The following is a 17608-nucleotide window of genomic DNA, read 5'->3' as shown; positions in this document are numbered from 1 at the left end:
CACCATGCCTGACCCACTTCTTATGCTTAACCTAAACCAAATTCGGTCAGATGATGTTTGACTTGAATTCAACTAAAATTTCTTAAAAACTTAAACAAATTTTATATAATGAGTCATATGGTTACAAACTGATTACTAGTTAATGACAAAACTTGGAATTAAAGTTCATTCTCTTCCACAGTACAGATAAGACCAAGTCACTCAATAGGCATCACCCAACCATAACATGTTTTAGCTTCTAAATATGGAGCTCTCTTATGAACACAAACTTTCAGGGAGAATCAATACTATTTAAATTAATACCTATTCAAAAGACATCTACACTTTCAATACACTGTATTAGCATTAATTTCTCCCCTGTTCCCAATCTCAAAATCTAAGTCTTGCATCAGCTAATAAAAGGCAAGGAAAATACAAAGTAGTCAAGTAAACTGATCCTTTCTCCCTTCCCCTCAAACCCTGTTCAACTGGCAAACACTGATAGTATGATAGAGTCTTTCTGGGTCCTACCATTGATGCTAAAGGCTGATTTGATATTATTTTATTTTACTCTAATTTATAGGGCAGATAAGACTAGTTCTGTACCTTTCAATGTGCTGAACTAGTAACAACTAACACTTAATGTTACAAATAATCCTCTTAAACATCTTTTACTGTCATTTTGAATCATGAGTGAGCTCAAATCAATCACATCAGTACAAAGTACTTCAATACTGTGGTAATTCAGTGTTCAGAATTGGTCTGAATAATAGCTCCTTGTATCTCAGGCAATTTAACTTGGAAAAAATTTTTAGTTTCTACACCTTATTTGATTTAATATTAATCAAGCTAGAACTAGTTTTTATTATATGCGTAAATGGTTTTCTAAGCAAATTGTTTTATTTGCCATTTGAAGAACAAGCAGGCTTCTCATTCTGCAGATACTCGTTAAAGATCCTTTATGTACAGTGCTAAACCCCAAGGAATATTTTCATCATATTATGTGATCAGCAATTAAACAAAACAAGCAGTCCTTAGAGGAATTTTATAAAACCTTGGAAGTTACCAGAAACATTACATATGTATATGCACCATAATGGATTAGCAAATTATATTACATTTTGTGTCAAGGTGATGGGCAGATTCACACCCATTCTGGGCCAGTAAACATTATTTTATATGATCCATGCTCTATCTCCTTCAAACTACTATTACACCACAAACACCACCACTTAAATTCCCTTTCTGCTCCATATCCCCATTTCCAGCCATACTACCCTGGTATAAGAAGTACTATAAGCTTATAAATTAGCTCATTGATACAGAAGTTGTGATCTGATTTGAAATGCATGGGATTAGATTTCTATTCCCATTGGAAGTTGCCTAACAATCCTGGATCCACTTCCCAACTCTCTGCATTTGTAAAACTTTCCTTTAACTGGAACAAGCAACTGCAGAAAAGGATTAATAGAAAACCTGGCACTAGTTCACCAAATAATGCAGTACGCAAGTAGACACATGCTTGTAGGGAAATACAGTCAGGACCAGCCACTGAACACAATTACTTTTTGAATCTAAAGATAAAACAGCTTGACTCTCGGCTTTTCTTATGACAGCATGAAACTAAAACTCATAGGCATTTATTGTGAGAAAGGTCCTTTAAAATGATCTGGTCCAAACCCCTCATTTTCTTGATGGACAATGGTAAAGAATTAGACTAATTTCAATCCAAATATTCAAGTGTCTGCTATGTGCTGTGTATTAGTTCACAAATTCAATTTTGCAAAGAGACTTATTTAGTACACACACGAAATATGCCTGTTTACAATATACAGTTCACCGGTTTTTTGGGTTTGTATGTGTGTGTGTGTGTGTGTGTGTGTGTGTGTGTTTTTGAGACAGTATCTCGCTCTGTCACCCAGGCTAAAGTGTAGTGGCACAATCTCAGCTCACTGCAACCTCCACCTCCCAGGTTCAAGCAATTCTCCTGCCTCAGCCTCCTGAGTAGCTGGGATCGAGGCGCACACCACCACACCTGGCTAATTTTTGTATTTTTAGTAGAGACAGGGTTTTCACTATGTTGGCCAGGCTGGTCTCAAATTCCTGACCTCAGGCGATCCACCCACCTCAGCCTCCCAAAGTGCTGAGATTACAGGCATGAGCCACAGTGCCTGGCCCAAAGTTCACTTTGAAGCTTATAAAATTAACTGAGAGGCAGTACAGATTTGTGGGAAGAACAGAAATCTAAGCACTGGAACCATTTAGTGATTTAAATACTGTGGTGCTTTATGCAAATCATTCAACCTCTTATTTACTATAGATGGGCAATCTTACCTCTCAAGTCCCTCCAGCTCCAGTAACAAAACAAATTAGGTTCATTTGTTAAAAAATAGCATTGAGTCATTTGAAAGTCCACACTTGGGTACTACGAATTTAAATTAAAGTAAGTATTTAATTATGCTTAATGTTATGGTAGATGATAAGTAAAATTACTTGTGTATAGATACAATGTAAGAATATTCTGAAAGACTATATTAGAGACCATTCCTTGTGAATATGTCTAGTGACAAGGGGAAGCAGGAGGTAAAGGATGGAACTTCCGTTTCTCAACTTACAGTCTTTTATACTGCCTAATTCTTTCATGAGTATGTATTATACTTATAATTTTTTAAACTCTTAATTTTTTTAAAAAAAGTACTTAAATCACGGAAGGCAATGTAATACAGCAGAAAGTTCTTTCTATGGACTAGAAAAGGAGAGAAAAGACTTCCAGTCTGGCTCCAGCTAGCTCTGAAAGCTTGAGAAGTCTACCTGAGTTCCAACAATCTAGCTCTCTTATGAAAACAAGAATGAAACTACACTGTTGTCACCACCCCAGTGGACTCAATGTTATATTAACTGGTCTTAGGTTACTATTCTCTCATTCAAGCGTTCAGTGCAATCATTCAAATACTGAAAGAACAGAACTGAACAAATGTAAAAGAGCATGGAAATTAATTTCCCTATCATGAAAATAATTAACAGTCAAAAAAAAAAAAAACTATCAGAGTTCTGGAAATGTTTAACTTGCTAAAGAAAAGGTGAGAAGAGATAAAAGATAAACTTGTTAAAGACCCAAAATCTATTATTGAAGAAGGTAAATAAATGTATGTTTAGCCCTTGACCTGAGCTGATTTTATTACAATGCTTTCCAAACATATGTCAGTAATTAAATGTTTGAAATCTTCTAAATCACATAAATTATACTTCTGGCAGGGACTGTGAGATGATATTATCTTCTGTTTCCTAACTGACTGATGGGTCATACCTTCTTTCTCTAAATACTAATTCAATTACTGATCTCCCTAATGATAGATCTGAATGCAAGAAATTACTCTTTTCAACTTAACATTCATCCTCTATCAGAGAAGAGTAAGATGCATCATTGCATTTTTCTTTACAGCTTTATGTGACTGACAACAGGGTCATGTGGTTATCAAAGCTGCTTTCTCACAATTTATTATTAATGTGTATTTCTCTATTGCAGCTTTCTCCCCAATCACATACCTTAAATAAAACATACCATTAAACATTAAAACTTGAAGTCTGGCTGGAAGCAGTGGCTCACACCTATAATCCCAGCACTTTGAGAGGCCGAGGCGAGCAGTCGTTGAGGTCAGGAGTTGAAGACCAACCTGTCCAACACAGCGAAACCCCATCTCTACTAAAAATACAGAAATTAGGTGGGCATGGTAGTGTGAGCCTGTAGTCCCAGCTGTAATCCCAGCTAATCATGAGGCTGAGGCAAGGAGAATCACTTGAACCCAGGAGGCAGAGGTTGCAGTGAGCCAAGATCTTGCCACTGCACTCCAGCCCAGGTGATAGAGAAAGACTCTGTCTCAAAACAACCACCACCACCAAAAAAACTCAGTCTCCTTGCATTTAAAATATGCTCAATTTTTAAGCTTTAAAAGAATATTTTTGGCCAGGCACAGTGGCTCATGCCTGTAATCCCAGCAATTTGGAAGGTCAAGGCAGACGACTCACCTAAGGTTGGGAGTTCAAAACCAGCCTGACCAACATGGAGAAACCTCATCTCTACTAAAAATACAAAAAAATTATCCAGGCATGGTGGGGTATGCCTGTAATCCCAGCTACTCAGGAGACTGAGGCAGGAGAATCGCCTGAACCCAAGAGGCGGAGGTTTTGGTGAGCCAAGATCGTGCCATTGCATTCCAGCATGGGCAACAAAAGCGAGACTCAGTCTAAAAAAAAAAAAAAAAGAATATTTTTTCTTATATCTCACCTAACAGATAAAATGAATAAAGGAGGGGAAAAAATGACATCTTTTTTCTTCCATAACTCTAAATTTGGCTAAATGTTACAAAGAAAAGTATGTGTCCTCCAAAGCAAATTACTGAATATTTAGGCAAACCTTCAAGAGGCAGACAGAAGCCTCACCACTCCATACTCTTCTTCTCTATTCTTTTAACCCTAAGATTCAAATTGATTGGAGATACTTGACTACACTAAAAATTTTCAGTTTGACAGCTCTAGAGGAAGGCACAGACATGTTACTACCACAAGGGAGCCCTTGACAGAGCAGGATCCAGCTTAGCCCCTTAGGGCAAGTATGCAGACACCAGTGCCTATCAATTCAGAGAATGTATAAGGATGGAAACCATTTTCTTCTTCTTCCACATGTATTTAAATATCCTGCTTGGAGCTCTATTGTGCAAGCAAGGTTCATTTAAAAAAAAAAAACAAAACAGGATTAGGAATCTTCTTCAAAGTCTAGAAGGCTCTGCAGTGTCTGGTCTTCCACAAACACTTTCCATTGTTTGCCATTATACTTTCTAGTCCAGAGGCTAAAAAATAATCACTGTTTTTTTTTGTTTCTTCTTTAATATTTCACACTTAACATTAAGCCACTATATCTTACTTTTTTCATTTTTGGGGGAAACATGGTATTTATTATTTCTTTGCTAAGAATAAGTGCAAGAAACTTGGAATCAGACTGTTCTAGCAGCTGCCTGCCCCCCCGCCCCCGCCACCCTTAGCAGTGTTACCTTGGACAAGCTGTTTATCCCCATGTATCTCGATTCCTTTAACTAAAATTAGGAGCATCACTGCTACTACTACCACTTAATCTCAGAAGGCTACCGTGGGAGGTAACAAGACATAAAGCACTGTACAAGTAGTCTGCATAAATGTCTTGCCTTTCTCCTTTAAAATGTGTTCTCAGTGCCTTCTAGATCTGTGTAATATGATTCCCTAGGACTCCACTTCCTCAGCTGTAAAACCAAGGAAAATAACACAAAGCACCCGGTATGTAGTGAACACTGAAAATAATTTATATAAAGCATTTACTAGTATAGTATCTCAACAAATGCCAGTCCTAACTTACAGGTAACAGTTCTTTTTCCTTCCAACTTGAAGCTGTGCTACTGAACCTCTTCACGTTGTAGCTTTTGATCCTGCCACTTCAATTTGTCTTTAAGTACACATCTAGACCTGCAGGCTCCAAGAAACAGACTTCCTTTCTGCTAGCAACTTCCCTTAAAGTTTGAAGAAGATGCCAATTGATTAAATCCATCCAGAGAAGCTATAGTGGCACCAGAGAGTATCATAAAGAATATGCTATAATACGTTTCAGGTGCTTCTCAACTTCAATAGTGTGAGATATGCTTTAGCCTCACAAAATTAACATAAGCCATAGGAATCTAAAGATTTTAAGTGCTAAAATCCTTTGCAGAGGATAAAATAAAATAATACAAAAGGCACTCAGTGGGGGCTAAGCATGGTGGCTCATGCTTGTAATCCCAACACACTGGGAGGCTGAGGCCAGAGGACTGCTTGAGACCAGGAATTCAACACTGGCCCGAACGTAGTGGGACTCTGTCTCTACAAACATACAAAAGTAAGCCAGGAACGGTGGCACACATCTGTAGTCTCTGTCACTCAGGAGGCTAAGACAGGAGGACTGCTTGAGCCCAGGAGTTGGAGGCTGCAGTGAGCTATCATCACACTATTGTACTCCAGCCTGGGTGACAGAGCAAGGCCTTCTCCTACAAACAAATATAAAACTACAAACAAAAACTACAAAAGCACTCACTAAAGACAGTCCCAGGACATAATAATGAATTCTGCAGAATTCTCCTTCTGCAGAAGCGAGGAGTCAAGAGCAAACCCTCAAAAGAAGGCTTGTTTTTGAGGAATTTTTAAAGCTTTTTTTTTTTTTAATCTTTAAATATCAAGACCATGTTTATCTGTAGCCCTGGAATCACACAATTCTTAAATTCTAACAAGCAACTATCCTGACTTTTGAGTCATTACTACCAATTCTGGAAAGTAATTCACCAACTTTTATACATCTTGGGCCCAAAGGGCAGAGCACAAATAGACATAAAACAGTGTCTCTGCTACTCTCTGGGTCTCAGGAGTCCTATTTCTAGGGTAACCTCTTCATATCTTTCATGGCTGCTAAGCATGCACTTTCCTCTCTAGTCAGTGCAGTCTTTCCTTGAGACACCACAGTGACATGTGTCTGTCTTACTGCTGCTTCTCTCCTCTTGATAACACCCCAAGCCATCCAAACCTTACAGACTTGTCAAAACCCATTTTAACTTCATAAATATCTCTTCTTCACTAGAGCCCATATCAGTATCTACCTGTTTTCACCTTTACTTCCTATCATCTACTTAACAGATCAAGATACTAACTATAACAGTGTCTTACCTCTAATGGCTTTAAGTGTTTATGTCTTATCTTCATAATAATACGAAATTCCTTGGCAGAACTTAGTCATTTTACACATTCCCACTAACGACCAAAGCAAGATCATTTTTCTTTGCGAAAACCTACTGTTAGAAGAGCTACTCACAGAATATAGACAACAAAACAAATATATTTGGAAATTAGTAAATAAGGTAGAACAAGTATTTAGAGTGAATATAAAGTATCTTCTTGCTTTCAAACAGTTGACAGTCATATATGCATATACTTGGACCAAATGTCATATAACTGTTAAGTAAAAATAAAGGAATGGAACATTGAGCAGAGTATGTATATCACTGGATATACTATCTGTGTAAGAAAGGGAAATACATACATACACATTTGTGTGCATATGCACAGACTAATCTCTGTAAGGATGAAAATGAACTGGTAACAGGGTTTAACACTAGAAGAAAAACAGGGTGGCCGGGCAGTGGATACAGAAGACTTACTTTCTCACCCTATCCCATTCTGTGGAGCTAAATTTTGTATCATATACATGTACTTCCCATTCCAAATAACTTAAATAGGATAAAATAATTAGAGAGCTTATCTACTGAAAGGAAAACATTTTTTAGGTATACATAGTTCAGTGAATTAACAAAATAATTGACCAGGTGCCGTGGCTCATGCCTGTAATCTCAGCACTTTGGGAGGCTGAGGCGAGCAGATCACTTGAGGTCAGGAGTCCAAGACCACCCTGACCAACATAGTGAAACCCCGTCTCTATTAAAAATACAAAACATTAGGTGGGCATGCTAGCATGTACCTGTAGTCCCAGCTATTCAGGAGGCTGAAGTACAAGAATTGCTTCAGCTCAGGAGGCGGAGTCTGCAGTAAGCTGAGATCAATCACACCATTGTACTCCAGCCTGAGTGACAGAGTAAGACTCTGTCTCCAAAAAAAAAAAGAATTAAAATGTTCTGCTATGCATATGATTTATTATGATAAAGGCTTAAACATTCATCCAATCATTTTTTGGGCAATTCTAAATGCCAGCCTCTATGCAATTCCGTAAAGAGATAAATTATTTTAACACTTTATAATCAATAATAATTTCTAAAACTAATTTATAATCATTAACTTTATTAATGAAAGCAGTATAAATAACTCCAAAAAAATAGTGGTTATGAACCTAGAAAGGCCTGAATTTAAATCCAGGATCCTAGACTTCGTAGATGCGTGGTTCTCAGCTAAATATTTAATTTGTCTGAACACTAATTTCCCTCTTAAGAGCAGAGGTCAGCAAACTATGGCCTCAAGGCAAATTACATTCTGCCATCCATTTCTTGTAATAAAGCTTTCTTGGAACAACCCATGCCTATTTGCCTACATGTCATCTATGACTGCTTTCTGAGTACAATGTGAAATTTGACTAGTTTTGACAGAGCCCATGTGTCCCCAAAAGCCAAACATACTTACATCTCGTCCTTTACAATAAAAGTTCACCTGCCCCTGCCTAAAAGTAAAATTCATACAAACCACATCTACTGTATAATTTTCTAAGAATATAAAATCTCAGGATCTGTATCTTAGGGAAAAAGAAAAAAATAAAGAGTAAAAAAGGCTTAAAGAATATAAAACTCCACTCAAGCAGGCATCAGGTCAAAACTATTTCAGAATGACATCAAGACATTATTTATCTTTTTCACTCTTTCTCCAAGTGTACGATAACGTTTTCCAGAGTCTAAATGACTCATGATGTCAAAAGACTACAACACAGCTGTATTCACTTAAGCCAGATATTAAAGAGATGTGCAAAAACAGTGCTGTTATTCTTACATTTTGTTTTAAAACACAGTTATTTTAGTTAAAATATAATCATTTATGTTAGCATGTAGTGGGTTTATTATTATTTTAAAAGTCAGACATAACTTTTCTCAGTTTTATTTGTTATGGTGGTGGTGGTGGGTTTTTTTGAGACATGGTCTCACTCTGTCACCCAGACTGATATGCAGTGGTATAATTACAGCTCACTGTAGCCTCAACCTCCAAAGTTCAACCAATCCTCTCACCTCAGCCTCCCAAGTAGTGGGGAATACTGGCACATGCCCCATGCCCAGCTAACATTTTTTTTACCTTTTGTAGAGATGGGAGGTCTCACTATATTGCTCAGGTTGGTCTCAAACTCTTAGGCTCAAGGGATCCTCTTGCCTTAGCCTCCCAAAGGGCTTGGATGATGAGCATGAGCTGCAGCACCCAGCCGTTTTCTCCATATTACTATTATTATTATTTGCAACAGGGTTTCTCTCTGTCACCCAGGCTGGAATGCAGTGGCATGATCACAGCTCACTGCAGCCTCGACCTCCTGGGCTCAAGTGATCCTCCTGCCTTAGCCCCTCAAGTAGCTGGGACTACAGGTGTATACCACCATGCCCTGCTAATATTTGTTTGTTTGTTTTTTAGAGACGGGGTTTTACCATGTCAAGTAGGATGGTCTCACTCCAAGGCTCAAGCTATCCACCAGCCTCAACCTTCTAAAGCGCCTCTGTTTCACTATTTTATATTTAAATATTATTTAAATATTATTTAAATATTAATAATAATTAGTATTATATATTTAAATATTGATAAATATAATCCGCATAAAGAAAAGCACCTTGGAGTTGTCAATGTTCTTAACAGGTGTTTTGAGATCCAAAAGTTATAGAATACGCTATGCCAAGCTTGTCCAACCTGTAAACTTTGGCCTGCGTGCAGCCCAGAACAGCTTTGAATACAGCCCAACACAATTTTGTAAACTTGCTTAAAACATTGTAAGGATTTTCTGATACTTTTTTTTTTTTTTTCTCATTAGCTATTGTTAGTGCTAGTGTGTTTCATATGTGGCCCAAGACAATTCTTCTTCTTCCAATATGGCCCAGGGAAGCCAAAAGGTTGGACACCCTTGTGCTATATTATAACTTGAGAGCATCACAGTGGCATGATCAATTAGTCAACAAGAACAGTTGGGCCCAGGTGGCTGACCTTCTATTTATATACTTCACAGGGTTTGGATGAACAGAGCAGAGACTATACTTGGACAATCAGTGACTCTACCACCATCCGGCATGCAGTTTAAAAGAAAAATCTGACAATTCTAATTAGAAGTTCTCCAGGATACTTAAGAAATTTTATTCAAAAGTTTCAAATAAGGTGAAAGGAGGACAGCCTGTTCTTTCAATGCTATACAGGGAGAAAGGCACATAGAGGACCATCTAGCCCTTAGGTTCCCAAACTAGGTACCAAAGCACCCCAGGTGTAACACTCCAGCAAATTCACAGGGGTACTGTAGAACATTTTACATTTTTTAGGAAAACAAAGCAACATCTGTCAGAGAACATGCAAACCACTAGCTCAAGTTCAGTTTCAATATCAGATTGTACTACCTTACCTTCAATAAAGTCAAATATTTGTGAAACTGGTTTTTCAGTGGTGGCTGTGTTACAAGGTAAAGTCAACGCAGAAAGAAAACAAGAGTAGTGATTTCCAGCCTGATTCTTTGGTTTGAGTTGTACAGTGCTCAACAGGTATACACATCTTGTTAAAAAGCAACTGCAGCTATTTAAGAGTAAATTTTATTGTTTTATTGCAGTATGTGCATTATTTGTTGAAACAGTTACTAAGTTAACAGTACATAAATACTTATTATTTGGACGTAGAAACCAGAACTGTTAGGTAATTCTATGCCCTAGGAATACTATGAAAGAGAGAAAAAAATGACAGGGCGCTAAGGACATTATAAAAACAATAAAGTTGGAGGAACTTCTGATTTAAGGGAACATACTCTGTACAACCCACATTTCATTATTTTTTAAAGATCACAAATTTGGTGAAGTTTTATATTAACTTGTAGATTTGTATCCAGTAGAAACAGTTTCTGTCCTGACAAACAAAGAGCCCCTATTATGGCCTGCAGTCCTCAAGACATTAACCACTTTTGAAACTAACGTAGCAATCTTATCCTTATATTCTTTTATAAATTTCCTATAAAGTCCTAACTAGTCTAATGTTCCTTAAGCTGCTTTTAATATCATACCTGTTCCCTCACTAATTAATGAGTTATAAAAATGTTTGGCCATCATTTATTTATTTATTTATTTATTTATTATTATTGCATTTTAGGTTTGGGGGTACATGTGAAAAACATGCAAGATTGTTGCATAGGTACACACATGGCAGCGTGATTTGCTGCCTTCCTCCTCTTCACCTGTATCTGGCATTTCTCCCCATGCTATCTCTCCCCTACTCCCCACCCCCCAATTATTTGTTTTATATTTGCATTAGGATACTAATTTTGTCTTTCTGTAAACTGTACTTTAGTATGCTGAAGTCCTTTTCTAGTGTATCTAGAAATAACTATTTTTAAAAGCCAAATTGTAAAGATTTCACTAATTACTACGTGCTTTGGAGGAATATATATAGTATTAAAAAGGTTCTATATGTTAGAATATAATTCAACTATCTTATAAGTCTATGTTATTTTTCACATTTCTAATATTTAATAAATATATTCAGGCTGGGCACAGTGGCACATGCTTAAGCACTTTAGAAGGCCAAGGCACTTGAGTTCAGGAGTTCGAGACTAGCCTGAGAAACACAATAAGCCCCAGTCTTTATAAAAAATACAAACTACAAAAATTAGCCAGGCATGGTGGGACATGCCGGTAGTCCCAACTACTCCGGTGATTGAGGTGGGAGGATCATCTGAGCCCAGGAAGCTGAGGCTGCAGTGAGCTGTGATCCTGCCACTGCACTCCAGCATGGGCAGCAGAATGAGACCCTGTCTCAAAAAAATAATAAATATATCCTATCCTTTTATAATCAGAAAAATACAAAACAGACTTGTTTAAATGTTTGGGATAATCTATGAACACATTCTTTTTTAAAAAGTACTATTAATGAAAGTTTTTAAAAAATGAATGACTGAGTGATACAGAATTAAATTCCCTCCAAAGAAACATGTTAGTACTATTCATTAAATAGAAGGCTAAGGACAAAAGAATAAATGCCAATATTTATATAACTAGTTACTTCTTAATGCCAGACTATATTAGTAAACTAAAAATACAGATAACTTATTTTACTCTCAATCTTCCACTTATTCTTCCTTATATTTTTTTACTGCATGTCAAACATTCTTATCTAGATCACTCTTTTCATCTCCAGCTACAGAAGTGATAAATGTGCCTAAGAAGGGAAAAAAAGGGGAAAAACCGTCACTCTTCGGGGTATACTTATGAGGAACAGGTGAGGAGGAAGCAAAGTAAAAAGCAAGTAAATATATCTCTAGATGTGTTGAATCATGTCCATCCAAATGAGAAAAAAATTCTAGAAATGTTGGTGGTTTGTAAGAAACTTGCTGCTTTTCCTTATCTAATAACTGACTTCTGTCCAGGTTGCTTTGCACCTAGGCTGCCTCCTTTCGTATCCAGAATTGCTCTCTCATCTTACTATTAAAGACACTTGGCTCAGTACTACTTAGAACTTCCTCTTGTATGCCTCGGAAGCATATAAACTAAAACTGGAACCACATAGAGAAGATTAACATGGCCCCTGAGCAACAATGATATGCAAATTCATGAAGCAATCCACATTTTTCAAATTTTATAAAGAAAAAATAAAAAAGAACTCCGTATTATGCGTGAAATACTGAAAATGGACTTCCATACTTGTAGTGAGTCCTAATAGTCAAAAGGCCTCTTTACAACTACATATGAATATAAGACCAAAGCCAAACCTATGAAAATATTTGGTCTAAGGGAGGGAATGGCATGGAAGTTGCACCATCCACTTTTAATGAATGATTTATAAAACAAAGAATGTGAATATATGTAAACAACATCAAATGATTTGGAAGAAGAAGAATAAAAAGTTACATATTATTAATTCATCCCTGAATTAGGACCATTTAATTTTTGACCATTTAATTTTTGATTCATAAAACTGCAATGAGGTACTATGAGAACCTAGGAAAAATTTATGAAACAGGCTTTTAAAGATTTGTCTAGTCATTCATTCATTCATTTACATTTATTATCTCATTTAATCTTGTGCAGGCCAGGAAGTGGTGGCTCGTATCTGTAATCCCAGCACTTTGGGAGGTCAAGGCAGGTGGATCACTTGAGGCCAGGAGTTCAAGACCAGCCTGGCCACCTGGTGCAACTGTCTCTACTAAAAATACAAAAATTAGCTGAGCGTGGTGGTACATGCCTGTAATCCCAGCTACTCGGGAGGCTGAGGCATAAAGAACACTTGAACCTGGGATGGATGGTGCACTGAGCCAAAATCACATCACTGCACTCCAGTCTGAGAGACAGAGCAAGACTCTGTCTCACAAAAAAACAAAAACAAAAACCTGCACAACAAAGTGGATATCATCATTATTACCTTTAGCTTCATTCCTACTCAGGGTTTAGAAAAGAAAAGCATAGGAGCAGAAACATAGCATATGGTGAGTAGACCAGTTTGATTACGAACACTCAGAGCATAATTTGAATGGGATTTGTAACAAAGTCTTAAACTTCTGTTATTTATTTTCAGAGGAGCAGGCTATTGGTCGGTAAATTCAGGTCCATCAGGAAAACTTGTAATAATGTGTATGTTCATCACTTTCCTGAAAACAATGCATGTACAAAAATTCATAATTCTTGAGCTAAAAATTTAGAATTCTGAGTATTTATCGTGTGGGTCAGGACAACTGGCTCCTGTTCTTCTGCCTTCCTGTACCTGGCATCACTCTAGCCTCAGCTACAACTTGGTCCCTCAGTACCTTCAGCTGCTTCTGAAAATGTCTGACTTGTTCAAAGGGGTTACAGGTGGTACTGCATTCCTCCTTAGTTAAAGGAGATTAAATATGCAGGAAGCCAATGTTTCAAATGAAGGCTACACAATGATGTACCCAGAATAATTAAAAAAGCTGTGTAACATTAAGTGCTTGAGTTTTATAGCAAGTCAAAGCACAAATACAGAACTCTTGGTTCTGCAGCATCTACAGAGCATACTTGTACTTCAAACATTTAGCTGTCTTCAAACCTACCAGTGTAATATTCCTCAATGGAAGAATTCTCTAGTTTGAAATCTACTTAATGATTTTATCAATTTTTAACTGAGTATTTTTAGCACCATGTGTTTCTAAGGGTTAGGGGAAAGGGCAGGCCTTTCCACTATTAAAGTGTCCTTTGGTAACTTACCTTTTTGTACTCGCAAAACATGCTTGAAATGATCAAGAAATAACACAAGACAGTATATATTCATTCTACTAATTTAGCAAACTCATGTGTTCAAGTCAGTACTATATGCTTTCAGAGAATGGGTAAATGGAGGGCTGCAGGCAAAGTTGAAAACATAAAAGTACATACAATCCCAATTTTTCTACTTTCACATACTGTTGTTAAAAGATATCATAATGTCTCGTTTCTTTCACTAAAGAATTCTAGTTGAGTGTGATACTTCTTTTCAATCATGAAATTAAAGCCCCAAAATATTACTCATTCAAGAACACAACAAATCATTAGCAGAAAAAAGTTATTTGAAAGAGGTAAACTATTTTCTGATTTAAAGCTTAAATTCTAAAATACAAAACTTAGCCAGGTGTAGTGGCGTGCACTTGTAATCCCAGTTACTTGGGAGGCTGAGCAGGACAACTGCTTGAACCCAGGAGGTGGAGGCTGCAGTGAGCCAAGATTAAGCCACTGCACTCCAGCCTAAGTGACAGAGCAAGACTGTCGCCCAAAAAAAAAAAGGAAGAAGAAGAAGAAATAGAGGTGGGGAGATGACATGCTACACTGAAACTGTTATGTTTTAAATCACTAAGACAAATCCCAAAATTTACAAGCCAATAGCCCAATTTCATTTTAGTAAAAAGTACCTCCTATATATGTAGTCATTTTTTTTAAATCTCAGTTAACGTGTAAATACTTTTAGCCAATTGTCTTCCATTATATATACTATGATGTCCCTTTATTTTGCTACAATCTCAATACCAGTTAACACTAAATAAACAATACTACTGAATTTCAGGAGTACATAATCATACCTCAAATGTTTGCCTAACAATGTTCCCTCTAGGGTCCTCTGTGTGCAAATTCCTACTTTATATATGAAGCACATTTAAGATCTCAAAATGTGTTGGGGCTATTTCTACTATAAGAATTGCAATTCACAATCCAGCCATGACAGGGGACAAAGTTCAACAGTACTGTAGCCTTTCTATTAAAAAATACTCATACCAAAATAAGCAACATAAACAACCCAACTGCTCAAACTTGAACAAACCACTCAATAATGAATAATACAGATAAATAACCATACAAAACCAATAATTACAAGAATCAAAGACCTTAACCCAATTATAAAATATAGTTTAAAAAATCATCTTTTAACTTCAAGTTAAGAAAGGTGAAGAGACTATTTCTATTTTAATGACATAATTCAATTTTTGTTTTATGTTAGATTACTCTTTTCAAACCTCGTTTTCCATTTTGATCCTAGCACACAGTAAATAGATTTACAAAGGAAAAGTATGTCCCATTCAGTTCAACCCAACCTATGATACCTTTTGTGCTGGGAATTATACATCCTGAGTAGAATAAAAGGTAAAATTATGATATACACTGGAAACTAAAATAAATGATTCTGTATTAAAGACTGAATTTAGCAATAGTGTAGGAACTGAGAAAGGAGGAAGAAAACTAAATTCTTATCTTCTATAGTACACATTCAAGAGAAGACTAAAATAAAACACACAAACACACACAACATTAAGAACAGCAGTATAAACACACTATTGATAAATTTAAAGGTAAAATGCTAAAAGAAGAGAAATGTTACCTCAGGGGAGCAACTCAAAGAAGAGAAATGAAATTTAACTTGAATTGCCAGGGAAGATATATAGGGTGGGAGAGAAAGAACATGAACAAAGAGAAAATGAGTTTAGACTATGCTAGAATTGTGAGGGGCAACTCTGGAGGGATAAAATGGCTTCTGCTGGGGAGCAGAAATGCCAGATGATGCTTGGGCAATTCCTACACAACTGACACCACATTATGTTCTTCTATTGGAGAGTACTTCACCAAAAGTAGTCTAACACAAGGATATACAAGGGCAAAGTGATTCAACACAAAAGAAACAACAAGGGAAGAGACATAGGTAGAAGACTACAACAACAGACCTGACGTTCTATCAAGGAGGCAGCTCTACGGTTTCCAGAAAAATTTTGTATTTTATCTTTGCACTCAGTTTTCCATGATATTCTTTAACCATAAGTATCAAGCTATTACACTTCAATCTTATACAACTATTAATAAAATCCTAAATGAAGCATGCAAGCCACACTTAATCGACAAGTTCTCAGAGAAAGATCTAGTAATCACTACAAACCATACTTGAAAGCTTTATTTTTATAATATCCTTTAATACTCCACAACAGTCATACTGTCATCATATACATTATGCATTTTCAAAATTTTTTCCTTTGACTCCATAAAAGGATAACAACAGAACCACAATGCTAGTAAACACTGTATTTTCAAATTCATACCAAAATGATGGTGATTTCAAACATTTAGCAAAGACTACTTCTCTAAAATTAAAAAATCGCTCATGTCAATATCTTAGGGGTAAAATCAGTATACAATATGACATTTCTTATATTGCCATTATTTAGAAAGATTTATAGGAGAAATACCTACTTTATTTAATGCAAATTGTGTATATAAAAACTGATTCATAAATATTTGATTGGCAAGCTTCCTCTAGTACAAGAAATAAGCAAAATCATAAAAAAAATCCTTAATTTTTTCTAAATATTAATACTACCAGCTTCACTACAAATGGCAAACTGCCACCATTACACGATAACCAGATGTTAGGTTTTGTGTTAGCTACTTTATTTCTGCTGTTTTATTCATCTACAAAAAAAGGCAAGCTTAAGCTGAGTAATTTTAATATAACTTATTTATATAATCTTTTTCTTAACATTTTAAATTATTTCCTTAAATTAATGAGGAAAAAATGTTAGAAAAAAATGTGTAAAATCAAGCAAAAGCAACAATCTGAACTGTATTCGTAACCATCTTTTCAGAAATGAATATTCTTGTCTAAAGAGAGAGAGAAATGTTCTGAAATCTAATTCTAATCTATAATGCTTTCCCCTCTGCTGCCAAGTTGCTACACAGATGCCACAGTCAGAAAATTTTACCAAGTGTGATCACACTTTTCAAAGAAAGGATCCCATTTAGTGACAGCACACTATGACTCAAATAGGCAGCCATGCCTCGATCGCCTCCAATTCCCTTACAGTCCTATCACCTGCCTTTCAGCCTTGTTTGGTCACCTCCCAGACCTTCTTCTTATTGGTCTGTCTCATTTCTCATCATCCTACCTTACTCTCCAAAAAAAGTTCATAGGGATATTAAGAAACATTTGTATAGAGCACAAAAAAGTGCATCAGGAAAAGGTTTTATATAAATGTTAACTCAACCTCTCTAGCACCTTAAAAAAAAAAACAAGGTATAGGTCAGGCACGGTAATCCCAGCACTTTGGGAGCCCGAGGTGGGTGGATCACCTGAGGTCAGGAGTTTGAGACTAGCCTGGCCAACATGGTGAAATCCCATCTCTACTAAAAATACAAAATCAGCCAGGTGTTGTGGCACATGCCTGTGATCCCAGCTACTTGGGGGGCCAAGCCATGAGAATTGCTTGAACCTGGGAGGTGCACATCGCAGTGAGCTAAGATCATGCCACTGCACTCCAGCCTGGGTGACAGAGTCAGACTCTGTCTCAAAAAAAAAAAAAAAATTAAAAACCAAGGTATATATTTCACTATGACATATTTTCAATCCTTATTGAAAATAGATACCATATATTTAAATATATTTTACTTTAAAGTGT

At 36.5% G+C, this 17608-nt stretch overlaps 1 protein-coding gene and 1 non-coding gene across 3 annotated transcripts in view; one reads left to right on the top strand and one right to left on the bottom strand.

The window, feature by feature from the left end:
- Positions 1–17608, bottom strand: part of MED13L (mediator complex subunit 13L) — a 309405-nt gene that overhangs the window by 112758 nt on the left and 179039 nt on the right. The gene's annotated exons all lie outside the window — the stretch shown is intronic.
- Positions 12213–12315, top strand: LOC135276310 (U6 spliceosomal RNA). The gene has a single exon (XR_010343878.1). It is a non-coding gene; the product is annotated as a U6 spliceosomal RNA (small nuclear RNA).

This window comes from Aotus nancymaae, unplaced genomic scaffold (assembly GCF_030222135.1).
Source record: "Aotus nancymaae isolate 86718 unplaced genomic scaffold, 86718_ANA_hifiasm-v0.15.2.pri h1tg000021l, whole genome shotgun sequence".
NCBI lineage: Eukaryota > Metazoa > Chordata > Mammalia > Primates > Aotidae > Aotus > Aotus nancymaae.
Note: the sequence above shows the minus strand (reverse complement) of the source record. Positions and strands in the feature narration are given on the sequence as shown.